This window comes from Peromyscus californicus, unplaced genomic scaffold, assembly GCF_007827085.1.
Source record: "Peromyscus californicus insignis strain IS unplaced genomic scaffold, ASM782708v3 Scaffold_4__1_contigs__length_199733344, whole genome shotgun sequence".
Classification (NCBI taxonomy): Eukaryota; Metazoa; Chordata; class Mammalia; order Rodentia; family Cricetidae; genus Peromyscus; species Peromyscus californicus.
The window spans coordinates 157,894,969-157,907,698 of record NW_026294562.1 but is presented as its reverse complement, the minus strand read 5'-3'; the positions used below and the strand labels follow the sequence as shown (position 1 = coordinate 157,907,698).

Sequence of the window (12,730 nt, the reverse complement as noted above, 5' to 3'; positions counted from 1 at the left end):
TCCTAGCTCTTCCCTTTCTCGGCAAGTCTAGTTGTCAGGGTTTTAGCTGGATGTGGGGGGAAGTTAGCCTTGCTTCATCTCTGCCTTGTGCTTTCCTGAACATCAAAGAACACAGGCTCTCACCATTCCCCCTTCCAGGCCAACTGAGACACTCAGGTCTTCGTCTCTCTGTGGCAGCCATGGCGACATTTCTAGAGGATGCATCAGGTCCCATGTCACTGCCTGACCACCTCAAATAAACTCAAATACTTTAAAATCCCTTAACCATCTATCTGCCTGGGGCTTGGATGACAGCTTCAGAGTCCCTGCTGGTTTTCCTATGTCACAACAATGCCCTCCAGACCCTGTCCACTTGAAATTCCCTGAACGCCCCCTTGCCCTTCCTGCTGGCTCTAGTGTTCTTATTCATCCTGGTTTCAGCCTCAGGACCCAGCATGTGTTGGACCAGCCCCCTCTCTTACCTGTGTGTGACAAGAGCTTCTGAATTCACAGTTGGTTGCTCAGGCACCTCATACAGACATTGTGTTTGCCAGTTGCTGTGCTCAATGGAAGCAGGAAAGCCAGGGGACACTTCCCTTCTTTCTGGGGCCTCCACACTGGTCTCAAGGCATGAGCAATAAGCAAGGGAGGCAAGGCCTAAATGGAGAAGCTGGTACACTGAAAATATGGCCCTCTGAGAGTGACAGATGGGCCCGAGAGAGTCCCACCCCTCAGAGGTCGGAAAGAAGGGTACTCCTGGCGTGAGCAACTGAATATTCAGGGTCAGGCCAAAGCTGACGTGTTTCAAGGATCTTCAGGACATAGGTGAGCCCATCACATTTCTTCAGCAGAGGGGATTGTCCCCACATGCTCTTTCCTCCATACACCCAAATAACTTTCAATTACAACCCAGAAATATAATAGATGGGACAGTGGAGACTCTGGGCAGTAAAGTACTTGCCATACAAGCATGGGGAACTGAGTTTGAGTCCCTGAACTGACGTAAGAAGCTGGGGATGGTGGCACACATGTGTAATCCCAGCACAGATGAAGTGGGGACAGGCAGATTTCTGTGTCTTGCTGGCTGACCTGCCTCACTGAATCCATAATTCCCAGGTCAATGAAGAGACTGTGCCTCACAAGTCAAACAAACAAACAAAAACAAAAAACCGAAGTAGATGACACCTGAATGCTGATCCTCCAGGTTGACCCCTTGGCTTCCATACACATGCACACACATGATTAATAATGATAGTGATAAGAAAATAAACATAAAATTTCCTTTGTTGACTTATATATATGTAATCATGTTAGAAGAAAAACATTACTATACTAAAAAAAGCCAAACCCCACATGGCGACTGATAGCATGAACTTGGTTCATGCAGACAAGCTCATTCCCACACACTAGTTGTAGAAACTGTGAATTGCAGCTGCCCATTGAGCCCTGGCCCACGCAGATCTGCTAGTCTTTGTTGCTCTTCCTACCCAGATGTGTCAAGCTGCTCTCACCCAGAGCTGATTGAAGAATGCTTCTAGATTATTCTTAATTCCCAAGTGACTCATTCATGTTAAATCACAGATAAATAAATAGTTAGGAAAAGCTTTCAGTGTGAGAACCATTTTGGCATACCTATTTTAGGATCCCATTAAAAGGGTTCCCTTAGTTGAAACATCACTAAAATATCAAATTATCATAAATCAAGATAATTCAGTGAAAACTTTAATTTCTTTTCATCTTTAAGAAACCAATCAGGACATGGTGATGCACACCTGTTATCCCAGAACTCAGGAGGCAGGGTCAGGAAGATCAGGAGTTGGGTGCATACCAATCAGCCTGGGCTACAGAGTGAAACCTTGTCTCAAACAAGCAGAGAAGCAAGCAAGCAAGCAAACAAACCACCTAAGTGTTGCTGTGTGTGTTATAGTTCAATGGTGGGACAACTGCTTAGAATCTCCCAGTGAGGGGCTGGGGTGTGGCTCAGTGGTAGAGCCCCTGCCTAGAATCCCCCAGTGAGGGGCTGGGGGTGTGGCTCAGTGGTAGAGCCCCTGCCTAGAATCCCCCAGTGAGGGGCTGGGGTGTGGCTCAGTGGTAGAGCTCTTGCCTAGAATCCCCCAGTGAGGGGCTGGAGTGTGACTCAGTGGTAGAACCCCTGCCTAGAATCCCCCAGTGAGGGGCTGGGGGTGTGACTCAGTGGTAGAACCCCTGCCTAGAATCCCCCAGTGAGGGGCTGGGGTGTGGCTCAGTGGTAGAGCCCTGGAGGCACACCTGCAGCTCAAAGAGCTATATCAAATCTTGGTGTGTCAGTGTGATTTGTTTGAAACTGATTGTAGTTGTTCACAAATATATTTGTGATTTTCTAACCTTATCTGGATAGAAGTACAAAAGTGTGCTAGTACTGTAAAAGTCTCTCTATTCTTTCCTAGTTTGTGAATGATTAGCAATTGAAAATAATGAATTTCAATCTTAAAGACACTATTAAAATTCCATAAATCATGTATGAACTAAAATTCATACCAATCAAACAAAAATGTAACACCACGGAGTTTGCTCTGTTTTAAATTTTAAACACAAATGAACTTTCAAGTGCCCACTTCAGGTGACAGAGTTGAAGTGACAGGAGTTCAGGTAATTTGTCTTGGCTGTCACTGGGCTTTCCTTGTTTGTTCTAGATCTACTGTTTAAATGCAGGGCTGTGGCACTCAGAGCACTTGGAGACAGTGACTGTGCCTGTGTTGATACAATTTCGAATTTCCCCAAACTCACCGTTAAAACAAATGGACACCCTGCAGTCTGTGTGTCTTGAGAACCTCTCTCTACTCTTCAGCACTTTCCAAAGTTTCAGTAGTTTCCGTGTAGGAATCAGCATGTATTAAAATGTAAGGGAAAATGTGCTAATCAAGACTCTAAGTGGTGGTGGCAAATGGGTTCAGACTAATAGACTAATAGAAAATGCTTTCTCTGATTTCAGGAAGGACTATATGTTACTACTATTTTTTATGTGTGTGAATGTTTTCCTGAATTTATGTTTGTATACCTGTGGAGGTCAAAAGAGGTGATAGATCCCCTGGACTGGAGTTATAGGTGGTTATGAATTAGCATGTGGGAATCGAACTTTGGTCCTCTTCAAGAGCATCCAATGCTCTTCACAGCTGAGCCATCTTTCCAATCACAGAAGAAGTATTTTTAAATTGCTGACATAATTTGGAGTGGCAGACACATGGAAATATTAACTCGCTTTCGGCCCTGTCGGTCTTACTGTCTGCAGCTAGGGGGAGCTGTTTTCTCCCACTGGCTGGACGGCCATCGCTGTCTGCAGTGATGAAGACACTGCGAAGGAGCTGACAAGAACCAAGCACAGAAGGGTCCTGTAGAACCTGATAATAGGATATGGGTTTGGCCGAAGCTCAATGCACTCTTGGGTAGACAAGAAGAGAGGACTTCCTACCATGGAACATGGCTAAGGATCCATGAAATTCCATGAAATAACAGGGTGATTTTTCTACCAGAGCACAATCTACTTGGGTGGACAGGCAATGTGTTTCCTGCACCTTTGTTGTTAAGGTTTGGCTGCAAGATGTCCTTCCTGCAAAACATCCTGAAGGCTCAGTCTCCAGCTGGTGGGACTAGTGAGAATCAATTTGATCCTGAGGACTCTGAACTGATCATAGCTCGATGCCATTATTCAGAGGTGATGGGAAGTAGGAAGCTGGGCCTGACCGGACAGTGTTGATGACTGGGCGTGTGCCTTCACACAGTCACCTTGTGTCTAGTTCCTCCTTGTCTTTCTTGCTTGCTGGGAGCTGAACAGCTCTTCCCGATCACACTCTCTCCACCATTATGCTCCAAGTCACCATTGGTCCTTGGGAATGGAGCCAGCTCAACCATACATCCATGCTCTAAAACAGTGAGCAAAATCAAATCTTTCCTCTTCAAGTGGCCTTCCTCAGGCATCTCGTCACAATAACTAACACACGTTTTTGAGCCCAGTGTTTTCTTTTCTCTTCCTGTTGCTGTGATAAGACACTCTGACGGAAGCAACTTGAGGGAGGGAGCGTTGATTTTGGCTGCTGGTTCCAGAAGGCTACAGTCCGCCATGGCGGGGAAGGCATCAGAGCAGGAGGAGATGGCTGGCTGATCACATAGCACCCACATTCCGGAAGCAGAGAGCAGAGAACAGTGAATGCTTATGTTTGTCTTACTGCCTCCATTTTATACAATCCATGATCTCTTGCCCAGGAAATGGTTGCAGCTACAGTTAAGATGGGTCTTCTGACGTCAATTGACATAATCCACATTAATTCCCTATTTGCATACCCAGAGGCCCATCTCTCAGGTGATTCTAGATTCAGTCAAATTGACAACTAGCACTAAGCATTTTATCCAGTATTTTCCCCTGTGCTTATGGGAGACTGACTGTACAAGCAGATGACCAGCGGACCATACAGATACATAAAGATAAACCTATAACCCACAATTTGCAGGAACTGGTACAGGAAGTGAACCAGTTGTCTCCACGGATAAATGCAAGTTCAGGGACCAGGTTAGAAAACCAAACAATAGTGGTATAACGGTGGGCCCAGCTTAATTAATAACTGGAAGTGTTCATAATTATGCTCCTGGCTTTCAACTTATGCCCTTTGGAGAATGCCAAATACGTACTTTTAAGCAACCACACAGGGCACCTAGTACAGGTTAGCATGCCCACAGCCTCCCCACACCAACTTGAAGCCTTCACTTTTTTTTTTTTTTGCAAAAGCTTTCCATCCCTTTGTTTCCCTTTGAGTGTCTGCCAAACAGGAGGTAGAGACTGACTCCCTTAACACAACACAGCTGTTTCTGGATAAAGAGCCTTCGCATGTGTTCCGGTTGGGGTATCTTCATTTTATGACCACTCTCTACTCACATAACAAATGAGTGAATGAATGAATTATAACTTTGCCACTGGAAACTGTCTGAAGCAGATGAGGGAAAAATGAACAGCAGCAGGAGAGATGGACAGTGGAGATGCTGCAGGTGCAGGCTGGCAGGAGGGGTACGTCCCTCTGAGTCTTTGTTTAGCCACAAACCTTCTCTGTGTGTTCAGTGCCTTATGTCTATAAGACATGAGAGCCTGCTATACAGAAGTGTTTCGGGGGTGAGTACATTTTCATAGCCTTTAAACAAAGTTATGTGTGTGTGTGTGTGTGTGTGTGTGTGTGTGTGTGTGTGTGTGCGTGTTTGTGCATGTCAGTGTAGGGCCTGAAGAGAACTTACATTCCAGGGAGGCAGAGTTGCAGCCAGATGTAGGCTGCCTGATGTGGGAGCTGGGAACTGAACTCCGGTCCTCTGGAAGAGCAACAAAGAGCCCTTAATTGCTGAGCTGTCTCTCCAATCCCCAGCAAAGCCTTTGAAGCTGCACTTTTAAGTGCTTACCTCTTATTCTATAGCTTTCCAAAAGAGCTATAGACATTTGCTGGGGTATTCAAAATGGACGAGCCCCCCCCCCGTCCCCCCCCCCCCCAGGTCCTCCTCTTCACCAACTGCTTTGTTACCAGCCCCTTCTGCTCTTCGAGTTACACTTCTCTGGCAGCTAATGATGCACACAGGCTTGTGGTGTGCTCGCTGGGTTTTTGAATTCTTCTTACACACATTGCTTATTTTTTTTTTTTTTTTACTTTTTCATATCTATTTTCCCCCTTGGCCATTTTCACAGCCTTAATGCTATAGTTCTGTAATTTGCTTTAATAGATGATATACTATGTCTCTCTTATAATTTTCATCTTTCAGAACTTTTTTGTGTATTTCCTTCTAAAAGGATTTTAACTGAACTCATGTCATAAAATAATTAACAACTACTATCTTTATAGTATTACCAGACCATAACGCACCTCCCCATAAGTCTGTCTTATTTAATTAATTAATCTTCTTAATTTATAATTTTTAAATTAATTAATTATTTTTTGATGCTGGGAATCCAATCAAGGATATGTTATGAAAGTGCTATACCACTGATCCACACTCAATCCCCCACTGGGGGATTCTAGACAGGTGCTCTACCACTGAGCCACACCCCCAGCCTCTCACTGGGAGATTCTAGGCAGGGGCTCTACCACTGAGTCACACCCCCAACCCCTCACTGGGGAATTCTAGGTGTCTTAGTTACTTTTCTCTTGTTGTGATAAGACACCATGACCAAGACAACTTATAGAAGAGTTTATTTGGGGCTTATAGTTTCAGAGGGTTAGAGTCCATGGCCATAATGGTGGGGAGCAAGACAGCACGCAGGTAGGCAGGTACTGGAGAAGTAGCTGAGAGCTCACATCTTGAGAAATAACCACTGTGTATCCCTGACTGACCTGGAATTCGCTTGTAGACCAGACTCATCCCTAACTCACAGATTCTCCTGCCTCTGCATCTCTACTATTGGGATTAAAGGAGTGTGCCACCATATCCAGCTCTTTCTATTCTAGTTCCTTTTCCTTATTCCCTGATTGGACTTGATAGTTCTTTTTTTTTATTTGAGAAACTCAGTCTTAAATTTATTTACAAATTCAACTTTTGAAAACATTTTTTGAGACAAGGTCATGCTCCACTCAGTCTAGCTTCAACCTGGGATCCCTTGAGCATTGGGAATATGGGATTGTGTCACCACAGCCAGTAGTAATTCGAATTTAAAAGGCTTACATTGTTAATTATTTTCAAGTTTTGTTTATTTTGTTATTGTTTCTAATTTTGACTAGTCATAAGAATGGTTTGAGGAATTCCCACTATCCTTTACCAATTGTTTAAATTTGCCTCATTTATTTTCTATCTGTATATACCCATGATTAGTATGTATATGTACATATGTATATATAATTAGCATGCTAATTATACTAATATTTATAATCACTATACATATGCTAATACTTAGTGAACATTATTATGCACACTAATACTTTTTTCTAAGCATTTGTGAATAAACAGGAACAATTCCCCTTCTAGCCCACAATCCATATTTCAATTCTGTTGCTTATCCAAATATTGACTCTTTTTTTTTTTTTGGTTTTTCGAGACAGGGTTTCTCTCTGTGCAGCTTTAGAGCCTGTCCTGGACTAGCTCTGTAGACCAAGCTGGCCTCGAACTCACAGAGATCTGCCTGGCTCTGCCTCCCGAGTGCTGGGATTAAAGGCGTGCGCCACCACCGCCCGGCCAAATATTGACTCTTAATGGTTGCTCTTTTTCTCCTGCGGGGTATGGTCCAGGTTCAGGTACTGCCTTGAGTTGGCTGGCCTTTGCTGCCTTCTCAGATTTCTTGCCCTTCAGTCTTGAAGAGCATAAGCCAATAGTCATCTCTCACGTCTTGATGCCCATGTGTATAGATCTGGTTTCTGCTCTGTTGGGAGAAATGACTAGTAAACAGGATTGTGCTCCCCTCACTGTGTGCAGTTAGGTAGCTCTTGTGTTGGCTGGTTGCAACACTGGTTTTCTCATCTTTGATTATTTGGTTACCAACATGTCAACCTATTTCTTTTCTTGCCTTTGTAATCAATAGCTAATTTGTGGGGAGATAGTTTTATGCTGTATAAATTCTTTATGCTTCATCAATATTCACTCATTAGTTTTATTATATGCTGATGATTTTCTAACTCTATCCTTCATTCTAAATTAATTATTATTTTACTTACAAATTTTTATTTCTATCCCCTTAATTAAAAATAGTGAATTAATTTATAGCCCTATGACATCATGGTTTTAGTCTATTACTGTCATTACATAAAAATATTTCAACATTCAAATTGGTTAGAATTTTACAATGTGGATCTTTTCAACCTAGGTTTTGTCTCCTTTGGCATGTCTTCATGAATCTTTTCATGCTTTCTTGTTTTCTGGCACAGAAAGATGTTCCTTTCAGGTTCATTTAATACTTTTCCTGCCCCAGCTTAGAAATATTTTAAGTAGCCCTACCTAGAATAAACCAATCAACCAAACAATCAAACAGCTAACTAATAAACAAACCAATCAATCAAACAAGCAAGCAATCAACCAAGTTACCAATGAGCCAATCAATCGACCAATCAACAAAACTAATGAAACAATCAAACAACCAAGCAAACAATCAGCCAACTAACCAGTGAGCCAATCAACAAACCAGCCAAACAAACCACCAAACAACTAACCAATGAGCCAACCAATTAAATAAGCAAACAAGGAAGCAAGGAACCAATAAGTCAACAAACAAACCAACTAACCAACTACTAACCAACCAACCAACCAGCAAACCAAACCATCAAACAACTAACCAATGAGTCCAGCAATCAATCAAGCAAGAAAGGAAGGAAGCAAGCAACTAACTAACAAATGAACCAACTAAACAACCATAACCTCAACCAGCTCACCAACCAACTAACCAAACAAACTACTAATCAATGAGCAAGCGAACCAACCAACTAGTCAAACAAAAACTAACCAACCACCAACCGACCAACCTTCCCATCAACCAACTGATTAACCAACACCACCCAACCAGACATAAACAAAACCTGATCCTTAGTTGATCTTGTTTTTAGCAGTTTTCCTTCTTATAATTGGTAATGGGTTAGAATTGTGAATACATATTCTCTAAGTTTTATGACTGAACAAATAAATCCAAATAGTGATGATGATGAGATCTTAGTTTCTAATTGTTGTGGAAATGTGGAAAAGAAGCAGTTAAAAATGCATCCTGTTGCACTGGAGTGGGGTCCAATGGAACAGTTTAAATCATGGTTTTTAATGTCTACATGTGTGGATCTGTCTACCAGTCCACCCACCCACTCACCCACCCACCCAACAACCTGTCCACCCACCCACCCACCCAACAACCTGTCCATCCACCCACCCAACAACCTGTCCATCCACCCACCCATCCAGCTATCCATCCATCCATCCACCCACCCACCCACCCACCCACCCACCCACCCATCCACCCACCCATCCATCCATCTCTCTATCTACCTATGTCCCATATCTAGATATGGAAATAGTATTGAAATAAATATGCTTGTATAGTGTGACTACACATCCTCATATTTCTCAGCAGTGTCTGCTGAGAGGACTAGAAGCAATGACATACCAGTGGCAATGAATACATCTTGTGCTTAGATTGTGATTTTTAATTATTCATCACAATTAAATTTTTAAAAAGTTGGTTCTTCTTTGGTGCATATGAAAATTCTCCAAGTGCTATATAGAGTTTACAGCTGCATTTTGTGTGTCTCATTGTCCAACAGAACTTTTGCCATGACAAGACTCTTTTGCATCTATCTTGACTGGAACGGCATTGACTAGATGTACAAACATAACCAGTGAGACTAAACACCTGACTTTCTAGTTTATTTAACTATAATCAGTTACATTAGCTACTTGTGGTTAGTGGCTACCATATCCAACTTCGGGTAAAGTTTTGAGAGGTATGTGTGTAAGTATGAGAGTGTTCGAGTTTATTAACGATATTGTTATGTTCAGTATGGATACTGAGTATATTATCTTACACGTTTTATATTGTAAAATGAACATATATTCAAGGTTATTGATATTATTGGTCAAATTCATTTTGCTCAAATATGACGTTGGACCTTTGAGTAGAACATATTTTGTATATCCACATGTATATAGTATATACATATATATCATTAGATTTCTCAATAATGTTGGTTAGGTCCTTTAAATTTTGCTCTCTGTACCTGGTAAAGCTTGATAGGGGGAAGATTCACATTGACCACTGTCTACCTTGTTAAATATTCATTTTATCAACTCAGATTTATTTTTGTTTGTGTTTGTCTGGCAAGTGTATGCTCATCACTTTTCCTGGCACAGAGGAAGGCCTTAATATTTATTTGCTGTATGAATAAATGTATGAATGCATTTTCTCAACTTTCCAGAACATTTTGTTGTAGGTGTGCTCCTTTACAAGATCAAAAACCTGCACTTCGTGTTTGACCCAAACCAAATCTTTCCATGGAGACACTGAGCTCATTTCCATTTTGTGCTCGGTTGTTTAAAGGGCTTTGTTCTGTTTATAAGAAATTTAAGTCTATCCTTTCTTACTGTCTTCTAGGTAATAGTTTTGTTCCCAGGAATCTTTTCCACCATAAAGACTTCTACCCTCGTGTTCCCCTAAGAAAGATTTAATTTTCATTTTTTTTCTTTGGTGCTGCTGGGGATTAAACCTGGGGCCACCTGCATGACAGGCAAGTGTTCCAGTGAACCACATCCTAACCCCATTTCCCTTTTATTATTGTCTCTCTACTATTCTTTTTTATAGACAATATTTTTATTAATTCTTTGTGGATGTCATACAATGTGTTTAGATCACATACACTCCCTTCCCAGTTTCCCCCAGATCCACCCCACCTCTCTACTCACCCAACTTCACATTCTCATTTTCCTTCAAACCTATTGTGTCTGATTTTTGTTCACCAAATACTCTTAGGAGTGGGACCTGCCTGGAATGTGGTCCTCCCACCAGATGTTAAATCCTTAAAGAAAATGGACTCTCCCTCTCCCAGCAGCTCTCAAATGTCAACAACTCTTCACTGTGGGGTGGGACTTCCTGTCCACTGTCCCAACTCCATGCTGGGATTTTGTCTGGCTTGAGCTTGTGGAGAGCATGTGCATGATGTCATAATTGTTATGCATTCACATGTGTAACTGCCCTGTTGCGTCCAGAAGACACGGTTTCCCTGAAGTCACCCACCACCTCTGGCTTACTATTCTTTTTTTAAAAAATATTTTATTAGCTTTCTACTTTAATTGTACAGTTATGTGCACAGTGTGATAAACACACACACTCCTAACACACACACACACTTATTTATAGTGTAATGACTGAATCAGGGTAGGAGTTCCATATCTTTAAACATTAAAGTTTTAGTAACGTAATAATTGTGTATATTTAGGAGATACATATAGAGAAGAGATGAAGGCACCAACCCCAGACACAGGATGAGGAGGTGGGAATGCCGCTCATCCTGATCTCATCAGTGTATGTTGTACACCTGTACTGAAATAGCCATCCTGGTGTCAGTTAACACAGACTCCAACCTGGTCAAAGCACCAAGAGTAAGGGACTGAGGAGCGCTCAGCCTTAAGTCGGCATCTCCTTATTTCCTTCCCACAAGGTCCAGGAAACACCACAGAGGAGGGACTGAAGGGACTTCAGAGCTGGAGGAGGTGGAGACCTGCCACAACTGTTGCCAGCCAGATACAACATCGCTGTTGCAGCCATGAAGACACAGCTGCTATGGGTGTCTGTGCAAGATTGAGCGCTCCAACTATCCACCATGGACAGAGGAGGTGCCCGTGAGTAATTGTCCCTTAGCATACCAGGGGAGTGGTTCCAAGACCACGTGCGGAACTCATTTACAGATGCTAAGTTCCTCTTACAGAATGACACTGTATTGTCAAGTAACTCTCACACTCTCTCCTTACACGTTAGAACCATCTTTTGGTTCCTTTGTACACTCAGCACAGCACCCACGTGTTGCTTCCTTTGTGTAGACTCAGCACAGCACTCTGGGCGCAGCAAATTCCAGTTTTGCTTTTTGGAACTTTCTGGACTTTTTTTCCTGAGTGTTTTCAGATTGAGTACATCAGTGTGGAACCTACAGATACAGCGCGCCAACTGTTTACACGTGTACATTTCCCAGCACAGGGCAACTGAATTCCGAAATTACTCTGGTGGTTTTGTGGGTCATAGCTTACCTTAACTTTGACCTTGGGTAGGGAGGAGCCACTGCTTGGGAAGTGCCAAAGGTGAAGCTGGGCCTCCCTCCCCTCCTCTGCAGCTGGGGGCTGCCATGAACAGGGCATGCTGCTGTGGGAAGATCAACATGTCCCATTGGACGTGTGGAACAGTGGCTGAGCACGTGATGGAGGGGAAAGACCACCGTCATTCTGGGCTGGGAAGGATGCTCCTGGCTCATGCTTCCGCCCTGACCTCTGACCAGCTGGATTTGCTCGCGGAGTCCACGTTAAGTATTCCTCGTTAAGCATCCCCTGCCTGTGCATGCTCACCTTCAGGAGAATAGAGGGGCTCTGGGAGACACCCTGGCCTGGATGCTCATCAGAAGTGGGATCTGGTCAAGTCCCAAGCTTCAGGCTCCTCTCAGATGGTATACACATTCCAACTTCACTGCATTGCTGGGATAATTTAGAGAAGTAACACAGCCTCTGTCTGGCCACACACTGAAGGATACACCCTGGGCGTGGGAAATGGTAGATATAATGATATTTCACTGTATACACATGTAAATTCTTCAAGAACAAAGACAAATAAAAAATACATGATCAGCATAGATTTACCTTAAGATAAACAAGTTGACAAGTGAAAAACATTTTTAAAAATTAAAATAACACCCATAAAGACTTTAATCTACATGCTGGGCCTGGGGATGGTCTGCCAAGATCTCCTTTGGCCATTTGTGAAATTCTTGATAAATTTCATCTTTGAACTTGAGTATTGTGTGTGGAGTCTGGAGGGACCATAGCACCCATGTGTGACTGGGGCAGATGCTCTGGTAGCTGTGGGCTCAGGTTGTCATGGTAACAGAGTAGCAGAGAAGCAGCAAGTGGCACTGGCAGCGGCCATAGGACAGGGACCAGCATGGGCTTGAGGTACCGGCCAACTTACCTTTCTCTCCTCGCATCTTGCCCCCTGGGATGATGATATGAGTGATCAATGTCCCCCGGAGTCTTGAGCATTTGAATGCTTATGTCCAGTTACTCATGATGTTTGGGAAGGATAGGG

The 12,730-nt window shown here is 43.0% G+C and overlaps 1 long non-coding RNA gene across 1 annotated transcript in view; it reads left to right on the top strand.

Moving 5' to 3' along the window:
* Nucleotides 1-11,277, top strand: part of LOC128095685 (uncharacterized) — a 125,277-nt gene extending 114,000 nt beyond the window's left edge. Inside the window, exon 3 of the long non-coding RNA XR_008213303.1 lies at nt 11,103-11,277. This is a non-coding gene — a long non-coding RNA (uncharacterized LOC128095685). The remainder of the gene's footprint in view (nt 1-11,102) is intronic.
* The last annotated feature ends 1,453 nt before the right edge of the window (nt 11,278-12,730 follow it).